Genomic DNA, 21,820 nt, shown 5'->3' with positions numbered 1-21,820 from the left:
CAAATCAGAAAGCATTCCAAACAATAGACAGTCGTGCGCAATTGTGTAAAACAACCTTCTAATCAAAATTAAGAACCATTGGTCGAGTTTCACAAAAGAATATAGACTGAAGCACAATAGTGCAAACTTCAGCCTTTAAGTCTATTACAAAATTTTACGACCCTCTCCAAAACAATGAAAGGGTCTATAAATACTATACTAATCTAAATATCTAAACAACTGAAAAGCTATTAAATTGGCATCAATAAATGTTTTTTCCATCTTTCTTGGCGATCTGGCAGTTGGCGGCAATGCTTCATTCGGTGGGTTCTTTGCCTTTACTCCTTAGCTGACATATCGCCAGCATTGGCTCTACTTCTGGTGGAGTGTTGAGACGCGAAGTTAGCTGGGCATCATATGTAGCATCCTGAATGTCGGGGATCAGGCATCCGAGGGCATCTGTTAAACACTTGAGAGCAGACCTTTGAGTGTGCGGCTTGACTAGAAAGAGCCAATATGCATCAGAGGTTAAAGTATTTACTCCGGTAATTAACTTCCTCTGTTCCTCCAAGCCATGATAACTTGTTTGTTCAAGCATATCTGCTGTTGTTATGCTTCCAGGTGTACACTTGGAGATCATGTTTGCCAAATAAAGTGTATCATTGACTAGGTCGATCATATTGCTGGCAATTATTTTACACCTCGAAGCCGCCCTTTCTGCTTTCATTACCTGAGTGTTCCATTCCGTGAAGAGTATGTCCTTGTACGTTTCATGGATTCGGGACAAATTCGCCGCTTTCACTTCTTCAGTGTCTTGCCACTCAAGATAATCGGATATGGCTTCTTCGGCCTGATCTAGCTCATTTCTGGCCTTCTCTATTTGCTCACACACTGTTGTAGATATTTCGCATAATGGCTCAGCCTTAGCAAGTTGTTGACATAGAAGTCTGATCTGAGACAGTAATGCGCTATTTATTTGAGTTGCCTCTGCTCTGAAATCTTTCACATTCTGTGTGCTCTTGATACCTTCGAGCTGTGCTGATAGTTGAGCTATTCGCTCATCTTTCGATTTCATCATCAGCTCATTTGATGCTTTCAACTGTGACAATGCCTCCGACAATTCTTTTGCCTTCTGAATCTCACTTTGGTCTATCCTTTGTCTTTCAATTTGCAGTTGCTGGGTTAACAAATTGTTTTCCTGCTGTTGAGCCAGCAACTGCTCTTCCACCTGTGCTGCTTTGTTTTTCGCTTCAATTACCTCTGCCTGTAATGCATATATTTCATGGTCCTTAGTCTTCAACAGAAGACTTACCTCCGATGCTTTGTCGATAGTTGCTGCAGAATAAGCTCCCGCGAATTGCGACAGCTTAGTTAGATCATCGGAGGGATCCAATTCCTCCTTCCAGACCATATTGCCCGTGACTGTTTTCTCAGGAAAGATAGAAGGTTGATCAAGCCTTCGTCTTTTCTTAGAGCGCTTAATAACGGCTCTATGCTTTGGGCTGTAGAAAATATCCAGGGGAGGAATTTCTTCCACCTGGAGAACAATTTGATCGTAAGGGTCCTTATTGATTACCTCGACATCCTGTGAAATGGGTGGGCTGCTGGTTCCTCCTAGAACCTGAGAAGAAGTGGTATCGGGCGCATCGCTTGTTTTAGAGGTGTCTGTGTCTTTGGAGCCTTCCTTACCACTGATAATGGAATCGAATTGGTTCCATTGTTTAATCAATTCAGGATCGGTGGAGGTTTGCTTATGTTGCTCTGTATGGGCTTTCCTCCGTTCTTTTTCTTGTTCTAACTTCTGCTGTTCTTCAAGTTCTTTTCGCTGTTGCTCCTCTTGCGCTTTCCGCTGCTGCTCCTCCAATTCCTTTTTCGGCCTATCTGCCAGTTCTTTCTTTAGTTTCTCTTCTTCCTTCTTCCTCCTCTGCTCTTGATCCTTCTGTGCCTTTTGCTGCCTTTCTATCTGCTCCTTTTTCTGCCTCTCTGCTTGCTCTTTTCTTTGCTTCTCAGCCTGCAGCTTCTTCTGCCTTTCCTCCTGTTGTTTATCCTGTTCTTTAGTTGTAATAGGAGGTGGACGTATCTGTTGCCGACCAGGCTCGCTTGAGGAAGACGCTGGGGTTGTGGATAATAAATCTAGAGGCAGAGTTTGCAACCTCTGGTCTCTAAGTTTATTAAACTCAGTCAACGCCTCATCATTGTATTTCATTCTGGCAAGCTGTTTGGTTTGGCTTATTGTATCGGCACCTGCGAACAGGTCATCAAACTCATCCTCTTGATGATCAATTTTTGTTAATTTTGCCTGTTCTAGGGCAGTGTAGGCAGTTTGCTTTGGATCATAGAGTCTGTTTGGGATAGTGGCCAGGGATAAAGTTTGGAGTTTTGTTGCTTCTTTTTCTGCATGCTTGTAATTAAGCAGAGTAAAAACCCCAATTCTTAAAGGAAAAGAGGGCCAACCTCTCTTTTTCTCCTCTTTGAGAGTTTGTGTGACACTCTCGGACATAATCTGGTAGCAGATTTCCCGGGCTAACAGTTTGTCTGGGATATATAAAGGGAGAACGTGCGGCCTAGCTTTGCTTCCAAAAACTCTGATGTAGGTGAAATGCTCTTCCCCGAACCAACTCGCTACGGCTGGTAAGTCAAAAGAAGCTTCATAGGAAATTCTTGGGATGGGTTTGTCATAAATGGAATAGTGGATGGGCACCATGAAACCATTGCAAATTTGATATAAATGGTCCTTGTAAGAGGACTTCCACAATTTCTGATGGTATAAATGAATGGGTGTTGGATCTTGGGTGGTCCATCTCCAACCGAGGACAGGAAACTCAGAATTAAAACACAGGGTATCCATAATGTAAGCAGTATAATAAAATGGCGGGATTTTCCTTTCTGGTGACTATAGTTTTGGCTCTAAATTCACGAACGGCTACGACCAACTTATCAGAAAGAATAGTGGCCCAATCTATAATTATACTATTGACAGCCGCTTCCATTAGGGGAACCATGTCAATATTGATATTAGCGGAGTCAGGTAATCCCCACAATCTACACATCATAATCCCCGCATAGCAATAGGGAGAAGCCAAAGAAGCGTTGGAGTACTTACCCGAACTTTCATGCTTGTGTTTGGCTGGGTTCTGCCTCCAATCTCGGAGGGGTTCGGATGGTGATTCATTTTCTTTTGCGAATTTCTCCATGAAGGCTCTGTTATAGACTAGCTCCGGTTCAGGCAAATGATACATTCGCCTCGGGTCATCAGGCTTGAACGACCCGAAAATCCTTCCATCCCTTGTATGAAAAGTTCTATCAGTGATGGGGATTTCTTCAATTGCCCAGCGCACCACATCTGTGTAAGGGAGGACCTGCTCTCTGGCCGCTATTCTGTGTAAAAAGGAGTCGGCCAAGTCTTTGAGAGTTGCATCGGACTTCCTTAGTACATCCACACTAGCCTCTGTCACTGCCTTTTGTGGTTGCTCGGCCTCTAACAGATTATATGTGCCCTGCCATGTGGTCCTAGCAAGACCAGTGCACGTAGTGTCCGAGATTAGGCCTTTCTTCGAAATTGTAGCAGCTTGACCTGCAACAGGTGTTGCAGTGGAACCAGCAGTCCTCTTGTGTTTCTTCCCCATCATTTTTAGGCTTTTCTCAACAAACGAACTCTACACAAATGCAAGAGAAATCGTAACACGAAAAATAATGAAGACAAAGCATAATGGGAAAGAAATATATCACTTGAAGCGTGGTGATATTAATTTTCAAAAAATGGCTGCGGATCCAATCACTGGTAAGAGATCGCATATGCATTAATGGTGTTTTTAAGGCCCGCTACCCATTAAATGACCTTTACACTGTTATTCAGCTGAATGACCCCCTAACGTGTGCAACAGATATGATAATGTTTTAGACGCAAGTATTCGTTAATTGAAGGGGCAAAGTTATTAAATACGCATGCATTACCTTATCCCTGCATTTAACGGTATTTTGAAATCTGCGCTTTATCAACCGGATTTAAATATAATTTTACGGCTCAAAGCAATCACTTTTTGAGAATGCCGATTACTGATGAACAATATCGCATCGCATCGGGGAAAGACCTGAGCGCCTTATGAGAGTGCATGGGATTCCGCCGACGGCCGATGGCGATATCGCATCGAGTCGGGGTTTATAACTTAAAGCGTTTTCCCATAAGAGGCAGTGCCGATAGCCGATCGCCGATATAGCGTCGCATCGGGGTGTAAGATATGTGCTCTTTTTGTGTAAGCATTGAATACTGCCGATCGCCGATAGCGATATCGCATCAGCAAAGACCAAAGTGCCATTTAAATGCGTCTCTCTTGTTATTGCGATATGTGATCTTGCGATCGCTTTATCGCAATAACAAAAGATTGTTTTATTTTAGGAACATTGTTATTCGAAAAAGGCTTCAATTCACAAACACATTTGATTATCATACCTTTTTCGAACAAATTCATTAATGCCAATTAATTTTTTAAAAGGGACCCATTTCATATGTTGATTGTTTATGAATACAGATCATATGAAATGGGGGGTTGTTGTAGGGCACAACAGGGAGAAATGTTTTCGGATGAAAATGGGGTTTCAAATTGAAGTGAAATGTTTATGGAAGTATCGAAAGGTATAAGGCCATGCTGGTAGCAAATGGGTATTCTCAGGGTGAATGTATTGACTTCAATGAGATATTTTCTCTGGTCGTAAAACTTGTTTCTATTCATACTCTATTAGCACTAATTGCATTACTTGATCTTGAGTTAGAACAATGAGATGTTAAAACAACTTCTCTTCATGTATATTTGGATGTGGAGATTTATATGGAACAACCATAAGGTTTTTTACAATGTCACACAACAAGATTAGCTTTCAAGAACAAGAAATCATTGTATGGCCTAACGCAGTCTCCCAGGCAATGGTACAAGGAGTTTGACTCCTTCATGATGAGCCAGAAGTTTACTAGAAGTGAGTATGATCATGATTCATTATGTGTACTTTAAAAGTTTTAATGTCATATTCATTATCTTGGTCTTAACAATGTAAACTTTGAAACGACAACTATAAACTAAAAACGGGAACTCTCACCAAAAAACCCTGAAAAAACATCAAAAATAATGCTAAAAATGAAAAGTGTGTATACTGGAACAACGTTTTTTTTTTAAGGGTCAATTTTGAACATGTTTTAAAAACGGTAGTGAAAACAAGATTTTCGTGCAAAAAACATCTTGAAAACAAAAAGTGTTGATACTGGAATGATGGTTTTTTTTTTTAGTGTCAATTTTCAACATTTTTTTAAAATGCTAGTAAAACTGAATTTTTATGTGCAAAAAAATAGTTTTTATGAGGAAAAGAACACACTAATTTTTTTGGTAGAATAACATTTTTCTTTCCTAAGTATAAATTCAATATGTTTTAGTAATGACCATAAAGATAAAATAATGGGATCTGAAATACATTAAAATTCTATCAGTTTTCATCCATGTTGTTAAACATATAATGACATCATACTAAGGATTGCTAAAATTCTAATTGTTTTCAACCATAAAATTAAAAAACCATGACATTATAAACAAATTACATGAATAAATTAATCAAAATGTCATTATTTGTATATTGAATGAAACATAAATTATATATCTAATTTAATGTTGCATTGTAGATATTCTAAACAATAAAAATCATCATATTTAAGACATATAATCCAACAACATAAAAATGACTCATAACTGCTAATTTTCCTTTTTATTTTTTTTATTTTTTTTTATTTTTTATTTTTTATTTTATTTTATTTTATTTTATTTTTTATTTTTTTATTTTATTTTATTTTTTTCTGCGTAAAGACTATTTCTATTAAAAAAAGAGAAAAAATATGTACAAAGAGGTCAAGACCTCAGAGGGGGGCTGAAGCCTGCCCTCAACCAGAAATTCTGATACACACAAATCCCTTTGACCACCTTTCCAGGATTGAGAGACCTTGAAACATGATTTATAAGTCCCTGACAGACAAAAAAGTAAACCAGAGCTGTGTTTAACACTACAGTACTATCGCCGACTATGGCTTTGCTGATAAACATTCTGTCTTGACAGCCATATACAAAATTAGAGCAAAAACAAGGCTTGCTGAGCCATGACCTGTTACAGTTCATAAGACTATAATGGCTCGCACCGATACAAAAACAAGAACTGAAGCAAAAACAGAGTTGGCAGTATCCAGAGACGCATAACAGAAAAAGAAACAGATCAGAAGCGAGAATGCCATCAGTAGGCATTGAACCAAATTCATTAAACATGTTTAGGAGAGTCGAGAGCATCCTTTTCCACCTGGCTAGGAGAGCCAATCCACGTGACGACCGCATTATCTGCATCTCCCGTGACACCACCATCTGGAGGAATCTCCAAATTCAAAATGCTGCCGGGAGGATGTTCCGGCTCACCTGCAAGCACATTGCGCTGAGTAGAGTCTGCCGGAGGCTGAGGAGCTTCAGGCACATTGCCTTCTTCCTGCATGTTGTCACCGTTGAACACGACCCCAGCCACCTCCCCCTGAAGAACACTATCATCCTGAGACTGAGACGTAGTGGTGTGGGCCGAGCTGCTGGGCTTATCCTCCTCCTCAGCAAGGATTACAGTGATACTGGCTGACAAAACGGGCTTATTGAGCCTGCTATGGAATTTGAAGCGGGTTGTTTGAAAGGAGTTGTGCGGGAGAGGCCTGGCATGACCAGAAGGCAGAGAGGACGGGGAGGCAGAGGCTAGAGGGACAATGTTCTGGGGAGCAGATTGAGAGGCACGGCCTCGATTGCCAGTGGTGCCTCCACGGCGAGAAACTCCACGACGACGAACCATTTCCAAATTAACTGAGAGACCAGGGAAGGGAATTCGGCAGGACCAAATGGGAAAGGGTCGAGCGCAGGCAGACCAGGCCAGACTCAGAAACCAGATGAGCTTCCAAGCAGCCTGAACGAAGCAGGGGTGCGGGAAGAATAGCGGACGGAAGTAGAAGGAGCCGAGGAGGGCAATTGCATGAACCAGAGACCAGGCCATGGATAAATCACCTCGCGCAGTCTCTCGAGCCGAGCGCGCATTCAATACCAAATGCGTGACCATAATTCTGTACCCTGGCGAATTCATATCAAATGCTGTGGGTTTGTGGGATCCGCGTCCGCGAGCCAAGTGCAGGGACAGCTGCCGGCGGGGAGTTATTCCTCATAAATGATCTGCAGTGACACCCGAATCCAGGTACTCATAACTACTGATTTAACACCATATGGAATTTTCTTTTTCAAGATACGATGCAAACATCAGTTATATAAACTGTCTTAGACAATTATTCAAAATCACTCATATTTTCTTGCACACCATTAGAATTCACATCTTCAGATGAATGACTGGATGCAGACGAAGATGTTCCATATTCTTCTCTTTCATCAATTAGTGCCCCATCTGAGTCTACATGCATGCCCACCATTTCAGGTTTCAAAATTCTTCTGGATCTACGACTGGTTTCAATAGAATCCCATCTCAACACTGTTCCTTCTGGTAACAACCTTTTTAGAATCTCTATCGTCTTGACGCGAAGAGTTCCTCTCTTTGTTAAATTGAAGTCATAAACAAGTATGTCAACATCGACCAATTTTAAGAGGTCCGTGGGGCGATGATTTATATTTTTACCCTTTCTTTTTCTCTTTCTGCGATTTTTTTTGTCAACTACCATCTCTAGCTTATACACACCATTGAATGGGTGTGTATTTATGGCATACCAATGTACTTCAACATCTATAACATCTTCATTTTCTATAAATACATTTATAACCTTAGCAACCCAGAATGGATAGCCATTGGGATCTCCATCTGCTAGCACTGTGATCATGCAACCCTCCTTAATTTCCTGTATTGAACCCCTGTAAAGGTCTTCCATGGCTTCACGTTATGCACGAGATATTTTGGAACCAATATACATCTATCTTTCCTCTACCTATGAAGAATTAATAATACCTTGAGATTGTTGTTGTTCAACAATGTTTATTTCCTCATGTTCATTTGATGCATTTTGTGGCCAAATAAATGGATTTTTCAAAGGTATATCTTCATTTCTTGTTGTTGAAATGATATGACTTTTTTTATTTAAAAATGACTCCCACCAAACTGAATCAGCAATATCAAAGTACTCATATGTATATCTAATACATTTTTTAATTTCTTCTAGGCAATCAGAATAATTTATATATCTATTCTGTCTGCGTGCATTATGAACTTCACCAACTGATTTTAATAACGATATTTTTGATGCAAATATTGGATGATCTGGAATGATCTTCAAAAATTCCAAACCTGATGATGGTGCCCATTCTGTAGTACTTGAATACTTCTTGTCCCACATTAGTTTTTTCCCATCAATTTTTTTGATACGAAATTTATGTTGGAAGCTAATGTCATTAAGTTGTTCAATGCATTCCTCCTCACCATGCGATCCTAGAATAAACCTTCTCATGTCAATAGTTTATACCAACACATCAACAGTAGGCTCTGGCATGTATGATTTCTTAATACATTCAATTAATGATGGCAAGCTCCTAACTTCCTTCCTCTTCAATGTGACTAAAAAACAACTAAACATCTGATCAATATGGTCATGAGTGTTCCCAACAAGAAGGAAACCAACCATTACCTTCTGAAAAATTCTCAATTCAACAAGCATGTTTAGATATCCAAAAAAAAACTAGTTTTTTTTTCAAAGCAAGTGTTATCCAATTGTAGATACAAAACTTCAGGAAGATTACCAGACCAATCAAAAAGCAGATAATGAATTATGGTTATTTTCAGATTTGCATCATTATGAATATTTGGAGCTGTGAAGTACACCCTTGGCAACATTTTTCCCTTTGAAGACCATATAACCAACCAAGTGATACTGAATAAAATTTTCCTCCTGTAAATTTTTGGGTTTGCGAAAAAAAGTGGTAAAAGTGTTTTCTTCTGCTCCATACCATCAATTATCAAACCCAAATATTTATTTGGAATATCATAAAACTTCTTTCGATTCTTGTACAACTTTTTCGTTTCACTTGTTTGTTGTTCGCGATGCTCCTGAAGTTCATTGACAATTGAATCTACACAACATAAAATAAAGCCATTAAGAAATACATTTTCATAGGTGATGACTATACAATTTTAAAAGTTAAAGTTATGAATGCTTACCTCTTTCTGAACCTTCACATTTGTCCATTTTTTATATAAGAGAAGCACATATACTGCAAATCCCCATCCCTGTCTTCTTAGGAATATGGACATTGTTGAATTCTTTCTTCCATAGCTTCACAAAATATTGATATGTAATAAACTGACCATGTCCCTCAGCACCTTCTGCATACTCTTTGTATAAGTTGTAGCTTTATTGTCTTGAAAAAATATCTAAAATATGTATTGTCTCTCTATTTGGCATACACTCTCCATGCTTTGAAAAGAAATCTTTCATCCATGACATTGCAGTATTTGATAATGGCCCAAATTTTCATTTATGACTTACTTCTGAATAAAATGTGGGATCCTTTTCCAAATATTCTTGGATTCTCGAGAGACGAAAATTACCCATCAAATGAAACATTTTGAAAGCCTTTCTACAGATAAATAAAGACCCAATATGATAATCATAACCTAAGAATGTAGATTGCATGCACCCAACTAAATATGTGTTTTGCATGCTTTTATTCATTGACAAATATCTCTTCCTTTTCTCTAATGCAAATTTGAAATCCATATGTTCAAGAAAATTTTTTGACAACATTCACTTGAAACAAGAGTGCTTATAGAACTTCGTCTCACTAGATATTCTACTCTACCCCTTGTATAACTAGAACATCTTGCATTGATATGAAAAGGTCTCCTCCTACTCCTCGATACAATATTTTTTGGCAACATCTCCATCATTGGATCATCATTTGTATATGAATTTTCATCATCATTCTGAGGAATGTTATCCACACTATGATCAGCTGTGCTTTTCAAATACTGAAATGGAGGATATTCTTCATCTTCCCCTTCTTTAGTGCTACTATCATAGTCCGTAGAATTGGAACTAAATGGAAAATTTGACTCGATGTTTATTGGATATTCTTCCTCATGTGCATTGCAAGTGCTTGTTACACAATGTTTAGGCACTATCCATGTATTTCCCTTTCCTTCATCCTGGAGGACCTCTACAGTGAATGCCGCATGCTTTTCCTTCATGAAGAAACTCCCATTATGTCCCTCTTCATGAGAAGATCATTTCCCTTTTGCACCATTTGCCCTGAAACTTCTATTTTGCCTATTTGACAAGGCCGACACTAATGACCTTTGTCTCCCCCACGATGATGTGCAAAGATTAGCACTATTCCCTACACCGATTAGTGCGATTAAGTTGTATTCTAGTCGTATTGGTCCTGTTATGGAATTTTTTTTTAATTTGGAGGCAAAGCTTCCAGCTCTAGAAGATTTGTAACGGAAGTCTGGTAAATGGTTTGGCTGGATGGGGTCGAGGATGACAGTTTGGGCTCCTTTCCCCTATAATGATGGAACTAACTCAAGGGATAAGTCCTTCTCCCATGAGAAGAGGATTCATATCCCATCCATATTTCCTATATAAACCTCCCTTCTTCCCAAGAACAAGCTAGTTAGAGTGTTGGCTGAGTGTGAGTATACTATTTTGATTAGACAAGCAAGCTATTCCTAGTTGTAGCCATCTAGCTGTGTGATGGAGAAGTGTGTTTGGTTTGGAGTAAAGTCTAAAGGGAAGAACATTTAAATTATTGTTGTTTGAATCCATAATGGAATGCTAGCAGAAGTGTGTGGGAACCTGGACTTGTCAGAGGAAGACTGTGACGTCAAGACGAATGGTTGTAATCTCTCTTTGATAATAATATATGCAACTATCGATTGATTTCCTTTATGTTTTGTAATATTACATATTCATGGCTTAATGTTTCTTCACTCATTAATTAGGTTGAATTGCAATTTGTCTATTATTATGTTTGAGTGTTGTTGTTGTTTACTTGTTTCAGGAACTTGAAGAAGGAAGCGAGAGATTGCTAGAGTGAGCAAGCGATGACATCATCAAGCAGGGTACGCGACCAAGAGGTAGGCCCTATTGATTGATTCTAACCTAAGGAAATCTTCCATAGAATGTATATGTTGTGGCTAGACTCATTATTGGGATAGAGGAATTTGTTCATGTTTGCACTCATAACTTTACTTCACCACAAATTGGCGACTCCACTCTGGAGATCACATTTTTTGTTTGTTTTGGATTTTGTAATTTCGTGAGAACTTTACTAGTTTCACATTTTCCTTTTGGTTCTGTTTTTTCTCTTGCTTACTAGCCTAACTTTAAAATTCATAGTAATAGATTTGGTCCTTGTTTTGAATTTTTTTTTTTCCTTAGTTCCCTCAGATAGCACATTTAATCGGCTGAAAGTCGTGCCGACCAACGCAAATTGCAGAGGAACAGTTGCATCGACCTGCCTCCTGCACTTGTTATCTGTTAGACAGTCGTGCCAATATCTGTAAGTGAAGATTAGGGCTAGACCCCAATCTTGGCCATTGTGTTCTGCTCTTGTGTTTTTCACCTCATGAACCCTTGTCACTATTTTTCTCCCTGATTAGGAAGCCACTTTTCATTTGGTTTTGTGTGCTTGTTGGTGTGTCATCTTGTTGTTTAATTTTTCAAGTCATTGAATGGATAGAGACACTAGGACATCTAGCTAGTCATTCATTCAATAGCTTGTGGACTCATCAAGTCCAGTTGGTGTGTGTGTTTTCTCCTTGCATTTTTTTTTTGGTCCCTTTTACAACTTTAACCTCTTTTTGCACAAGTTTGAAAAGGTTTCTTTCACTAGTTTGAACCTCTTTTCCCGGCATAGATTACATTGTCCATCTTGTTTTTGGTAAAGTCGATGTTTCATTGATATGAATGAACTTCTCTTTTCATGTTGGCATCTTCTTGAAGAGCTCATAGTCTTGAAATTTTTTCATTGAAAGATTGTATGTGAAAAGTTTGTTTCGTTGCTTCATGAGAAAATGTGAAATTCCAGCTTGTTGCATCATTATGATTTGCATCTCTTAAAAAACTAGAATTGCATCAGTGTTTGAAATAGGAAGAGAAATTTTTTCATTTCAAAAGGACTGATAGATAAGCGCTTGTCAGGAAATTAGGAATTGGAATGCATTTTTCATTATTTTATTTTTTGAAAAAGTGAAGTAGTGAAAGATCATTTTGTTTTCAGTTGCTTGATTGTTTGCATTTGATTGAGTAGTTTCTACCCTCCCTTGTGTAAGCATTTCATCGAATTGAAAGGGTCTTGTCCCATTTAGTTTCATTTTAGGTTTTTTGTGTAGCATCGTTAAGACTTGAAAACTGAAACTTAATTCAATATCAACTCTAAAATGATTTCAATTAACCTAAGGCGCATTTGACATTAACGATCATATCTAGAAGGTCTAGGCTAGAGACGTCTTCTGGTGTCTGTAAACATAGCAACTGTCATTAGCTTCAGTATTAGATAAAGCTAGCATGGATTTGTGCTCCCCATACCGTCGAGTATATAATGGGAGACCCCACTAGGGTGCAATCCTTTTATCCTTAGGAAGCCAAGTCAGCCGCCTTGCGAGCGTGATACACCAAACATAGCATTCAGGGAGATTGCCTTCTCGTACTTCTTGGTTCGCCAGGAGGTATTTTGCAGTTCATAGTTGCCTAGTAATCCTATTTACCTAGATAATCTAGAGTAGTCATTTGATCTTTTTGACTCATTAAACTTAAAAGATAATTCGAGCACTTGTCCTTTCGAGCTCGTTTCCAATCGAAAGTGATAGAGTCATCTTTGTTTCTTTCTCAACTCTTTGAAAATGAAAGAACATCAGTCCTTTATGCATCTTAATAATTGATTTCCCATGATCCAAAATATCTTGTTAGTATTTTTGACCAAATCGTGAGTTCCCTTAAAAGGAGATTTTAAAGCCTTGAAGTTACTTATTCTGTCGACTAAGACAAGGTCATTATGGCTAAACCATCTGGTCCACCCAATTCCTCTTCCTCTCCTCCATCTGAAAGATTGTCTAAGGAGCTGTTTCCCGAGTTACTAGAGTCACTTGAGGACAAAAATGTTGAACTCGTAATTGTTTTAAGTATTCAACCATTGTTATCTTGTCCTCTACCTACTTTCAATTCAAGGTGATCTTCTGATCTTGGCCCGGAATCTCCACATAATCTCGTTCGAATTCAAGAGAAATCACCGACCACTGACGGTCAGCTTGGCCCAGTTATTTATCCTCTGAACCCTCTATTTGATGTTGTTGAGGTATCACCGCAACACTCTTACAGTCTGTACAACCAACTGGGTGTTCCTTTGGAACTATCCCCCTGTACACGTTCGACCATTCTTCATCGTTTGTTTTCAGACATGGAACCCGAAGGTGATACCCTAGTCACTTATTTGGATGAGTCAGAAGTTTCTACTCCATACACTGCTGAGGGGGAAGAATTGCAGTTGCAGTTCCCTCCCAAGGGTTTCCTTTATTCAGAAGGTATTCCCGTTAGTTTGCCACCTGGCTATGTGCCTTTGGGACACTTAGTTTCAAGCACATATAGTGCCTCATCACTCTACCATAATTATGTTTGGGTGTCAGGCATTAGGCTTATGATAGGTTCATTCGTCACGAACACGACTTCCCAACCAATTGTTACTTCAGTCCTCGTGCAGGCCACTGTCGCAAACACACTTGTATCATTGATCCCAGTTACGTGTCAGTCTCAACTGGTGGTTTCAAAGTTTGTCTCTGCCAATTCTTTTGTCTCGAGTCAGAGTTCAGATTGTGCCATCGCCTAGGGGGTAAAACCTGAATGCCTCTATGGTGTCCGATGCCACTAATGTGAGTGACTCACAAGCTCACATGCTTGGTATAAACCAGACCTCTTCTGGTATTATTTACAACCCTGTTGACCCTAATGGATCAAGCAATGTCCAGTACCAACAGGTTTAGAATCATGGTGGTCCGTCTGGATCGAGCAATGTTCAGTATTAGAAGCCCCATGGGGCTCAAGTCCAATACCAAAATCCTTATGTTCCATATGGTTCTCAAGGATTGGTTAATCAACCTTACACCCTCCAACCTGGGTATTACATCCAGCCTGGCTATGGCCAAATTCAGTTTGGTAATTTCTCAAGCACTCTTCAAGTACCCTTGCAACAGCAAGGACAACTTTTGCAACAACAAGGCCAACCTTTGTTGCAGCAAGGGCTTTGCGCGCAACAGAAAGGGAATATTATCCCGTAGCAAGGTCACCTGCAACCAGGGAAAATTTTAAGAACCCCCCCTAAATTTATATGTATAATAAATGGGTGAATCTCCATGGTATATAGGAAAAATGGAAGGCGATTTTATCAATAATATAATATGTATATATAATTTTTTGGCGAATCTCTCACCAGGCATGGAGAATATTTTACTCAATTATAAGATCTTGTAAGATCTTGGCAAGTCTTTCACTAAATAATAAAACTTTGTAAAGTCCTAGTTAATCTTAGCATTGTGAACTCTTAGAGAATTTTTTGAAAAAATATAAAACCATATATGACAAGAGCCACATGGTAGCAATATCAATGTTTTTTTTTCACATTTCCATGACATGGAACTTGTTTATAAAATTATAAAAAATCCAACCAAGTCCCTTATAATATGTAGGTAAGATTATAACAGAGTTTGATACCTCTATTATGCTTGTCTTCATTCAAGTTTCATAGCTACTATACTTAACACTGCGAATCACAACTTTCTCAGAACTTAACTCTATAGTCTAATTAAAACCTTTGGAAATTGAATCTGACAACTCTATAAGAAGGATTAGTGAAATATAAGCTTTTGTGAATGAGCCCACTAACTATCACTGCTAAACAATCAATCTAGACTATGAAGTCTTCCATCTTGATCACAATCATGCTCACGATCAAGGGAGTGCGACCACCTGGCCTGACATAATGGGCATCACAGCTTGCAATAATCAACAACCACCTTGCAAGGACATCCTAGCTCATGTCTCATGAATTTTATTCATCAATCTTAATTGATATAAATCTTATAAAGATAATATTAGAATCCTCTCTAAACTCACTGTTAATACAAGGGTAAAGGAAATTTTCTAGCTCAAGGCACTAGCCAATACCAACTTTGGTATTTTTGACCCCTTTGTGGGGATGCACCTACCCTTCCCTGTTGGGTTTCTGCCTTGTAACATAGTTCAAGGTTCACAAGACTTTCCAATCTTCCTACTCCATTAGACACACTTTATATGCTATACATAGTGAATGGAAAAGAAGCATTATAGAACACACAATTTCACAGAAGGAAGAAAAATCTTAGCTAGTTCAATATCAAAATCTTAACCACTGATTAATAAAGAATAACAAGTAGTGTAATGAATTGTTCTGAGTTATTTATTTACAAGTTGTAAAGAATGTAGTGGAATGGAAAATATTACTTAGGCAACCCTTCAATATTTTCTACTAATACGTTTGTGCATGTAAATATGAAATTAAGAGCATTGTTGAATACAAAGTTTCCTTTTCTCTTGCCTCCATTTTGACAAATCAGTGTGAAATCGGTGCCACTTTGAATCTCCTTTCCTGTGTGGATGTTTTGACAAATCAATGTGAAATCAAAGTCACTTTGAAATTCCTTTCCTGCGAGGGATCCATTCCAGAGTTGACTAGTAAAAGATGATCTACTATATATTATGTTCAAGAAACTGATTGCAATCTACAGTGGAAACGAGACCTCAATTCGTATTCTGAATTTGAATATCTCAGGACAACATAAGAGATAAAAATGCATATGGCCTTAGTAGCTAGAAAAAAATCACTCCATCATTACAAGACCACCTAGATTTTGACACATAATCTAAATAATGGCAGTAGTTGCAATGCTTATTTGCATTAACACCATGGAAAAGCAACAACAATGTTTCAAAGCACACTTACTAGAAAATTTGTAACGTTCCGAGAATATTTAACGATAGCATCTGAACCTAGTGGCTATGGTGGGGAAAATAGGGAACCCAAATCTTGGAAGATATCTCATACCAAATCTGAGAAAAAAATAAAAAAGGGAAAAAATCAAAATCTATAAATCAAGCAATGAATTGTTTACAAATCAAATACAATTCCTTTAACTATCAGTTAAATTGTGGTGATATATTTTAATATTTAGTAAGAGGGGAACTTCAAACCATGGAATATTACCTTTGTCATTACTGTCATCCCTCAGTGACTGAGATTACAAATCAATACTTATGGAAAGATTGTAAGAAATTCTGTGAAATAGTAAAGCATAACCTTTATTTTCAAGCAACAAAATCAAGACATTGTTACATCAAGAGCCATAATTGATACATAATCAATGAATCAAGTCCTTGTATGGCACAGGCTTGTTTCACAACCTCTATCTTCTCGATAACAAAATCAAGACATTGTATGTGGTTATTGCCAAAAGGAAATTGCGTTCTAATTTGGAAGAGGATCTTATCAAAAGCCATGGACTTATTCAAATCTACAAAGACTAATGGGTTACTGAAAAATAAGTTGGAATATGGGATCATGATACTTAAATTGAAAAAATATGCTTTCCTTTTAGAAACATTACAGTTATACAATGTCTTTTGAAAGCATTAGAATTTGAAATTGGGCCTTTCTATCAAGACAAATTTTCATTAACAAAATGTACTTTCCTGCCTGAAACATTGTAAATATCCAAGAAAAACTTGAAAAGCATAAGAGAACTTAGCATAATGTACTTTCTTTCCTTCCTTAACATTCTTAAAGAGTTGAGGTTCCCCAAGTCATCAAGTAACTTTTGAAGGAAATGACAGTTAGTAATAGTCCAATTCACAACTGAATATGTGTCACAAATATTAGGGGGCATCTCCTCCAAATCACAAAAGTGCTCCAGGTTAAAATCTGGCATTATTGGAAGCTTAATGATCGACAGGGTGTTATTGAACCCAGACATTTTTCCAATCTTCACTAAAAGCTTAAAGATAGCTTCTCTAAGTTCTACATGACTTTACTATGATCTTGAAGTGGGGGAATATGCAGCCTCTCCAAGTGAATAGTCTTAAACTAAGTGAAGATAAGGCCGATAGATTATTCAGTGTGGATATCTTTAACCCATAATTGAATACTATTAGGACTTTCAAATTTTTCATGGAACTCAAAAATGTTGGAAGAAAGTATTTGCTTCCAGAAAAGAGGGACAATTGATGTCACACCACTAATACTTCTCCATGGAATCTGTATAGGTAAACCACAAATGCAGAATTCCATTAGAATATTGTGTTTATTGAATACACAAATGAAATCATTGCATTTCTTTAAAATATCTTTTGAAATCAAAGTTACCGAAATTACATATCGATAACCTAGTCGGTGTAGGATAAAATTCACCCATGTCATTCACAGAAAGCATGAGAAAAAACCTAATACTATATATAAAACCAAGAAAAATTCAAAGTCATCACTTCTAGGGACCTTGTAACCACCCTGCCAATACACAAGTATGTTCCTCTTTGCAGCTAGAAAAATTACCCAAATTACAATCTTTTTACTCCAGCCTATGTTGGAAAGTTATAGAAGGTTGACTAGTGCAGTCAATCCATTCCTTTTAGCCCTGGATTTGTTTCAGCTTAAAACATAAGTATACAAATATACTTGTCCAATGTCTATGCTTTAACCATTCACCTTAAGATATTTTTACAATATAATTTCCTAAGTCTATTTAATATCTTCATTATCATAAAAACCAACCTATATCCATCTTAACTCCACATCTACCCCTCTTAGGGGGATGAAATCTATTTATCCCTCTGAGCACTTAGTAGACCCAAAATTAAGATGGATCTAAGATGATAGAATTTCCCCTTTAAATATTCTATGCTCACATGAATACCACGGTATTACCATGGGTCAATACCATGCGTTATCATAAACATGGAGCTTAAAAATTACTATTAGTAATTTATAAAATTAATAAAATTAATAGTTGATTTTTATTTTATTTTTTATTTTAACCAAGCTAAAATGTTTAGCATACATTAAATTACAACATCCATTTTTACTCTTGATCCACCAAGTCCCGAGAGGGATCAAATATTTTCACTCTATGCTAGTTTTCATATCACGATATTTGATACCTCTCGAGGGTTAGTAGATCCAGAGTAAAGATGGATCTATGGTGGTTTAATTCCCCCATTTAAATAGGCTACATTCTAGGTGAATACCATGGGTCAATACCATGTACCATTTTGGTGAATACCATGGGTCTATACCATGTGCCATTTTTATTTTTATTAATACTAATGTTATGGTTAATAATGTTTTTTTGCATGGTATTAATAATAATCTAGCCCATGGTATTTTTCCCATAGGTTTCACCGAAATATAACGCATTTTTTGAGTGTTCGTAAATATAAGGTGACTTATGGAGTAAATATAGAAAAAAAAATTATTTGTTTACATACCTCTCGTTTATTTATATTTTTATTAATTTACCATACCTATTTTACAAATATGGTATTTAGCCCATAGGATTCACTTAAATAAAACCTATTTTTTGAGCCTTCATAAATAGAACGAGGGTTATGGATTAAATATAAAAAGAAGTTTTATTTATTTACCATACGTCTAGTTTATTTATATTTTTATTCACCTTTTGAGTAAGTATAAAAATACGTTTTATTTATTTACCATATCTCCACTTTACTTATATTTTTATTTGTTTACACCCTTGCATGTATATAAGGTGACTTATGGAGTAAATATAAAAAATGTTTTATTTATTTACCATACCTCTCATTTATTTATATTTTTATTAATTTACCATACCTCTTTTATAAATATGGTATTTGGCCCATAGGATTCACTTAAATAAAACCTATTCTTGAAAATGAGGGTGAATGGAAGGTTGTAACACCTAATTTCAAGGGCTAAATTTACCTTTTTTACCCTCTCCCTTAAAATAAGGTGGGCTATTTGAGGTGATTTGTAAAAATGTACTATGATACAAAATATTCTCCCACTAAAAATTTAAAACCCCTTAATTTCGCCAAAGGGCCAACACTCGCCCCTAAAATTTTCCATGCTTGCAACAACCACAAGGTTAGTCCTTGCAACAGTTGTAGTAGGCAACGCAACAACAGATGCAATATGCTCTACATACCTCTCAACCCATACCCTCACAAGACCAACCTCTGCAGCCCTAGGGATAAATTTTTCAACTGCAAGGTCAACCCTTGGAACATCAAAACCAACCCGGGCAGCAGTAACCCTTGTATACATATTAGCAAGGCCAACACTTACAGGGACATGATCAAGGTCAAATCCTATAGCATCAGGTGCAAAATCCTCTTGTCCAAGGTCAACAGGTTCGGAATCCTGTCAGACAAGGATACCAGGTACAAAACCCCTACGTCCAAGGGCAACAAGTGTATTAACCTTATGCCCAAGGGCTGGAGGTCCAGAACCCTCATACTCAGGGACAACAGGCCCAACAGCCCTATGTTACAGGACAACAGGTCCCATACCCACATGTCCAAGGTCAACAGGCTCAACATCCTTTTAACCCATACGTTGCCTCTCATCAACCTATGCATGGACAACTTCAAGGTATTCAAGGTTCGAATCCTTCCTCCGGTCAAGGTAATCTGCTATGGGGGTAGCCTCAGATGCCATATGGCCAAAATCCCCCACTGTGGGGCCAAAATACTTACCATCAGGGATGGGATCCTCCTTATGGGCTCGCTTATTTACCTCCTATGCCTTTTAACACTTAATTACCTTTCTTGGCTACACTTGAGTTTCTAGATGTATCGCCTCTTACGAATGGTTTGATTCTTCATTCACCATATTGGCCTTCGGTGTTGTCCAAGATACCAAGTGATTTCCCAAAGTTTGATGGAAAAGCTATAGAATATCCTTAGGCCCATGTGATGACATATCACCTCTGGTGCTTCTCGAACTCATACGTGGATGATTCCATTCGTCTTCGTCTTTTCCAATGAACCCTAACGGGTGCTGCAGTGAAATGGTACACTGAGCTACCTTGAATTACTTTCCATCACTTCAATTCATTAGTTATGGCTTTCCTCACACATTTTCAGTTGCCAGTTCGGTATGAAACTGGAACCTATTTTCTCACATCGCTTAAGCAAGACACTGCGACACGCATCTCTAATCATATCCATGAATGGATATGTAGACGTCGCCTGATGAAGTTCGAGATAGCTGATCAGTTGCTCGCTAAGTGGTTTACCAAGTCATTCGTAGCCCCAATTTCTCAAGATATAGCTATGTGTGGATGTGTTACTGAAGAGCAAGCCATTGCCTGTGCCTAGTACTTGGATTTGGTTTACTCTTAGTTTGGCACCTTATATGAATTGTTAACCAATGCCCCGCGGCCATCATTCAATCCCGCAACATCAAAGTCTCTAGTTGTTCCTCGCGTTGATGGAGTTATTGGTTCAGTATCCCAGACCCCCGCTGAAACTTCTCCCAAATAGAAGTCAGTCTTGAATGCTTCCCATAACAATTCATCTCAAAATCCACCAGGCCCTAGTAAAACCTCAGAGTTCCATGTTGTCCACTCCACCACAGTGGAAAAATCCTCAAAAGGAGAAAATAAAGGTAAAGGCAAAGCTAAAGCCGATGCCCCAAAATAGGGTCCTCCCAAATCGTCTACTGGTGAATCTTCGCAGTGAAAACCTAAGTATCCTTACCTCATTTGCGAGTAGGACCACTACACTAAGGATTTTCCACGACGATCTGAAGTTAGTTTCCTACTCGAAGGGACACCTACTATCCTTAAAGAGCCATTTTCATCTCAGTAAACTTAAATGGTAGACCAACCGTGATTTGCTTCCTCTGGATCTCAAGTGTTCATGATGAGCACGCCCATTAATGTGGCTACCCGATCGAAAGGTTATCAAACTCCAACTCTGGCAGCTGGGAAAGAAAAAGAAGTTGCTCCTTCTTCTTCCACCCTGAGTTCTGGCCCTCTGCAAATCAAGTGCCCTAACCCTGATTCCGCTACTCGGCTGCCCTCTCGAGGTGTGTTGCAAAAATCCTTACATAATCCCAATGCCCAAGCCACTCAGCACTATAATATTGTTGAGGATTTGGCTAAGGAACCATCAGCCATGTTAGCTCTCGAGATACCACAAAGCTACCCATCACAGCGGAAGTCTTTGTTGTCAACTATCAAGAGCATCGATCCCACCAATTCTAATTTGATCCGTTTTGATCTGGAGAACCATGTTCCATGGCTCCCTCATCAGATTGCCTTCCTTATTCAAGTAATCATTAATGAGAAGACCATCCACCACACTTTCATAGATGAAGGTGCTTCCACCTGCATCATGTCAACTGCATTTTGGAAGGCTATTGGTTCCGCTACATTGAATGAGTCTTCGAACACTTTGGAAGCTTTTGATGGGTGCGATTCGTGACCCTTTGGCGTCTTAGTTAACCTTGCCATCACCTTGGAAGGCAAGATATTGCAATTCGAAGTAGAGATTGTCAACGCTAATCTCAATTATAATCTTCTACTTGGCTGAAGTTGGACTCATTCCATGCATGCCATGGCCTCCTCTTTGTTTTGCGTGATCTATTTTCCCCATAAAGGGAATATTATCAACGTCGATTAGTTGTCTTTCTTTGCCTCTTCGTCCTTGGATGGCAAAGTTTCGTATGTCAAGCACTTTGTGCTCCCTATGAGAGTGTGGTGGCAGGTCTCTTCAAAGACTCTACCTTAATGG

The sequence above is a fragment of the Pinus tabuliformis genome, chromosome J, assembly GCF_031772625.1.
Source record: "Pinus tabuliformis cultivar Carrire ecotype Pingquan chromosome J, CPIR1, whole genome shotgun sequence".
In the NCBI taxonomy this organism is placed as follows: Eukaryota; Viridiplantae; Streptophyta; class Pinopsida; order Pinales; family Pinaceae; genus Pinus; species Pinus tabuliformis.
This window is presented reverse-complemented; position numbering follows the sequence as displayed.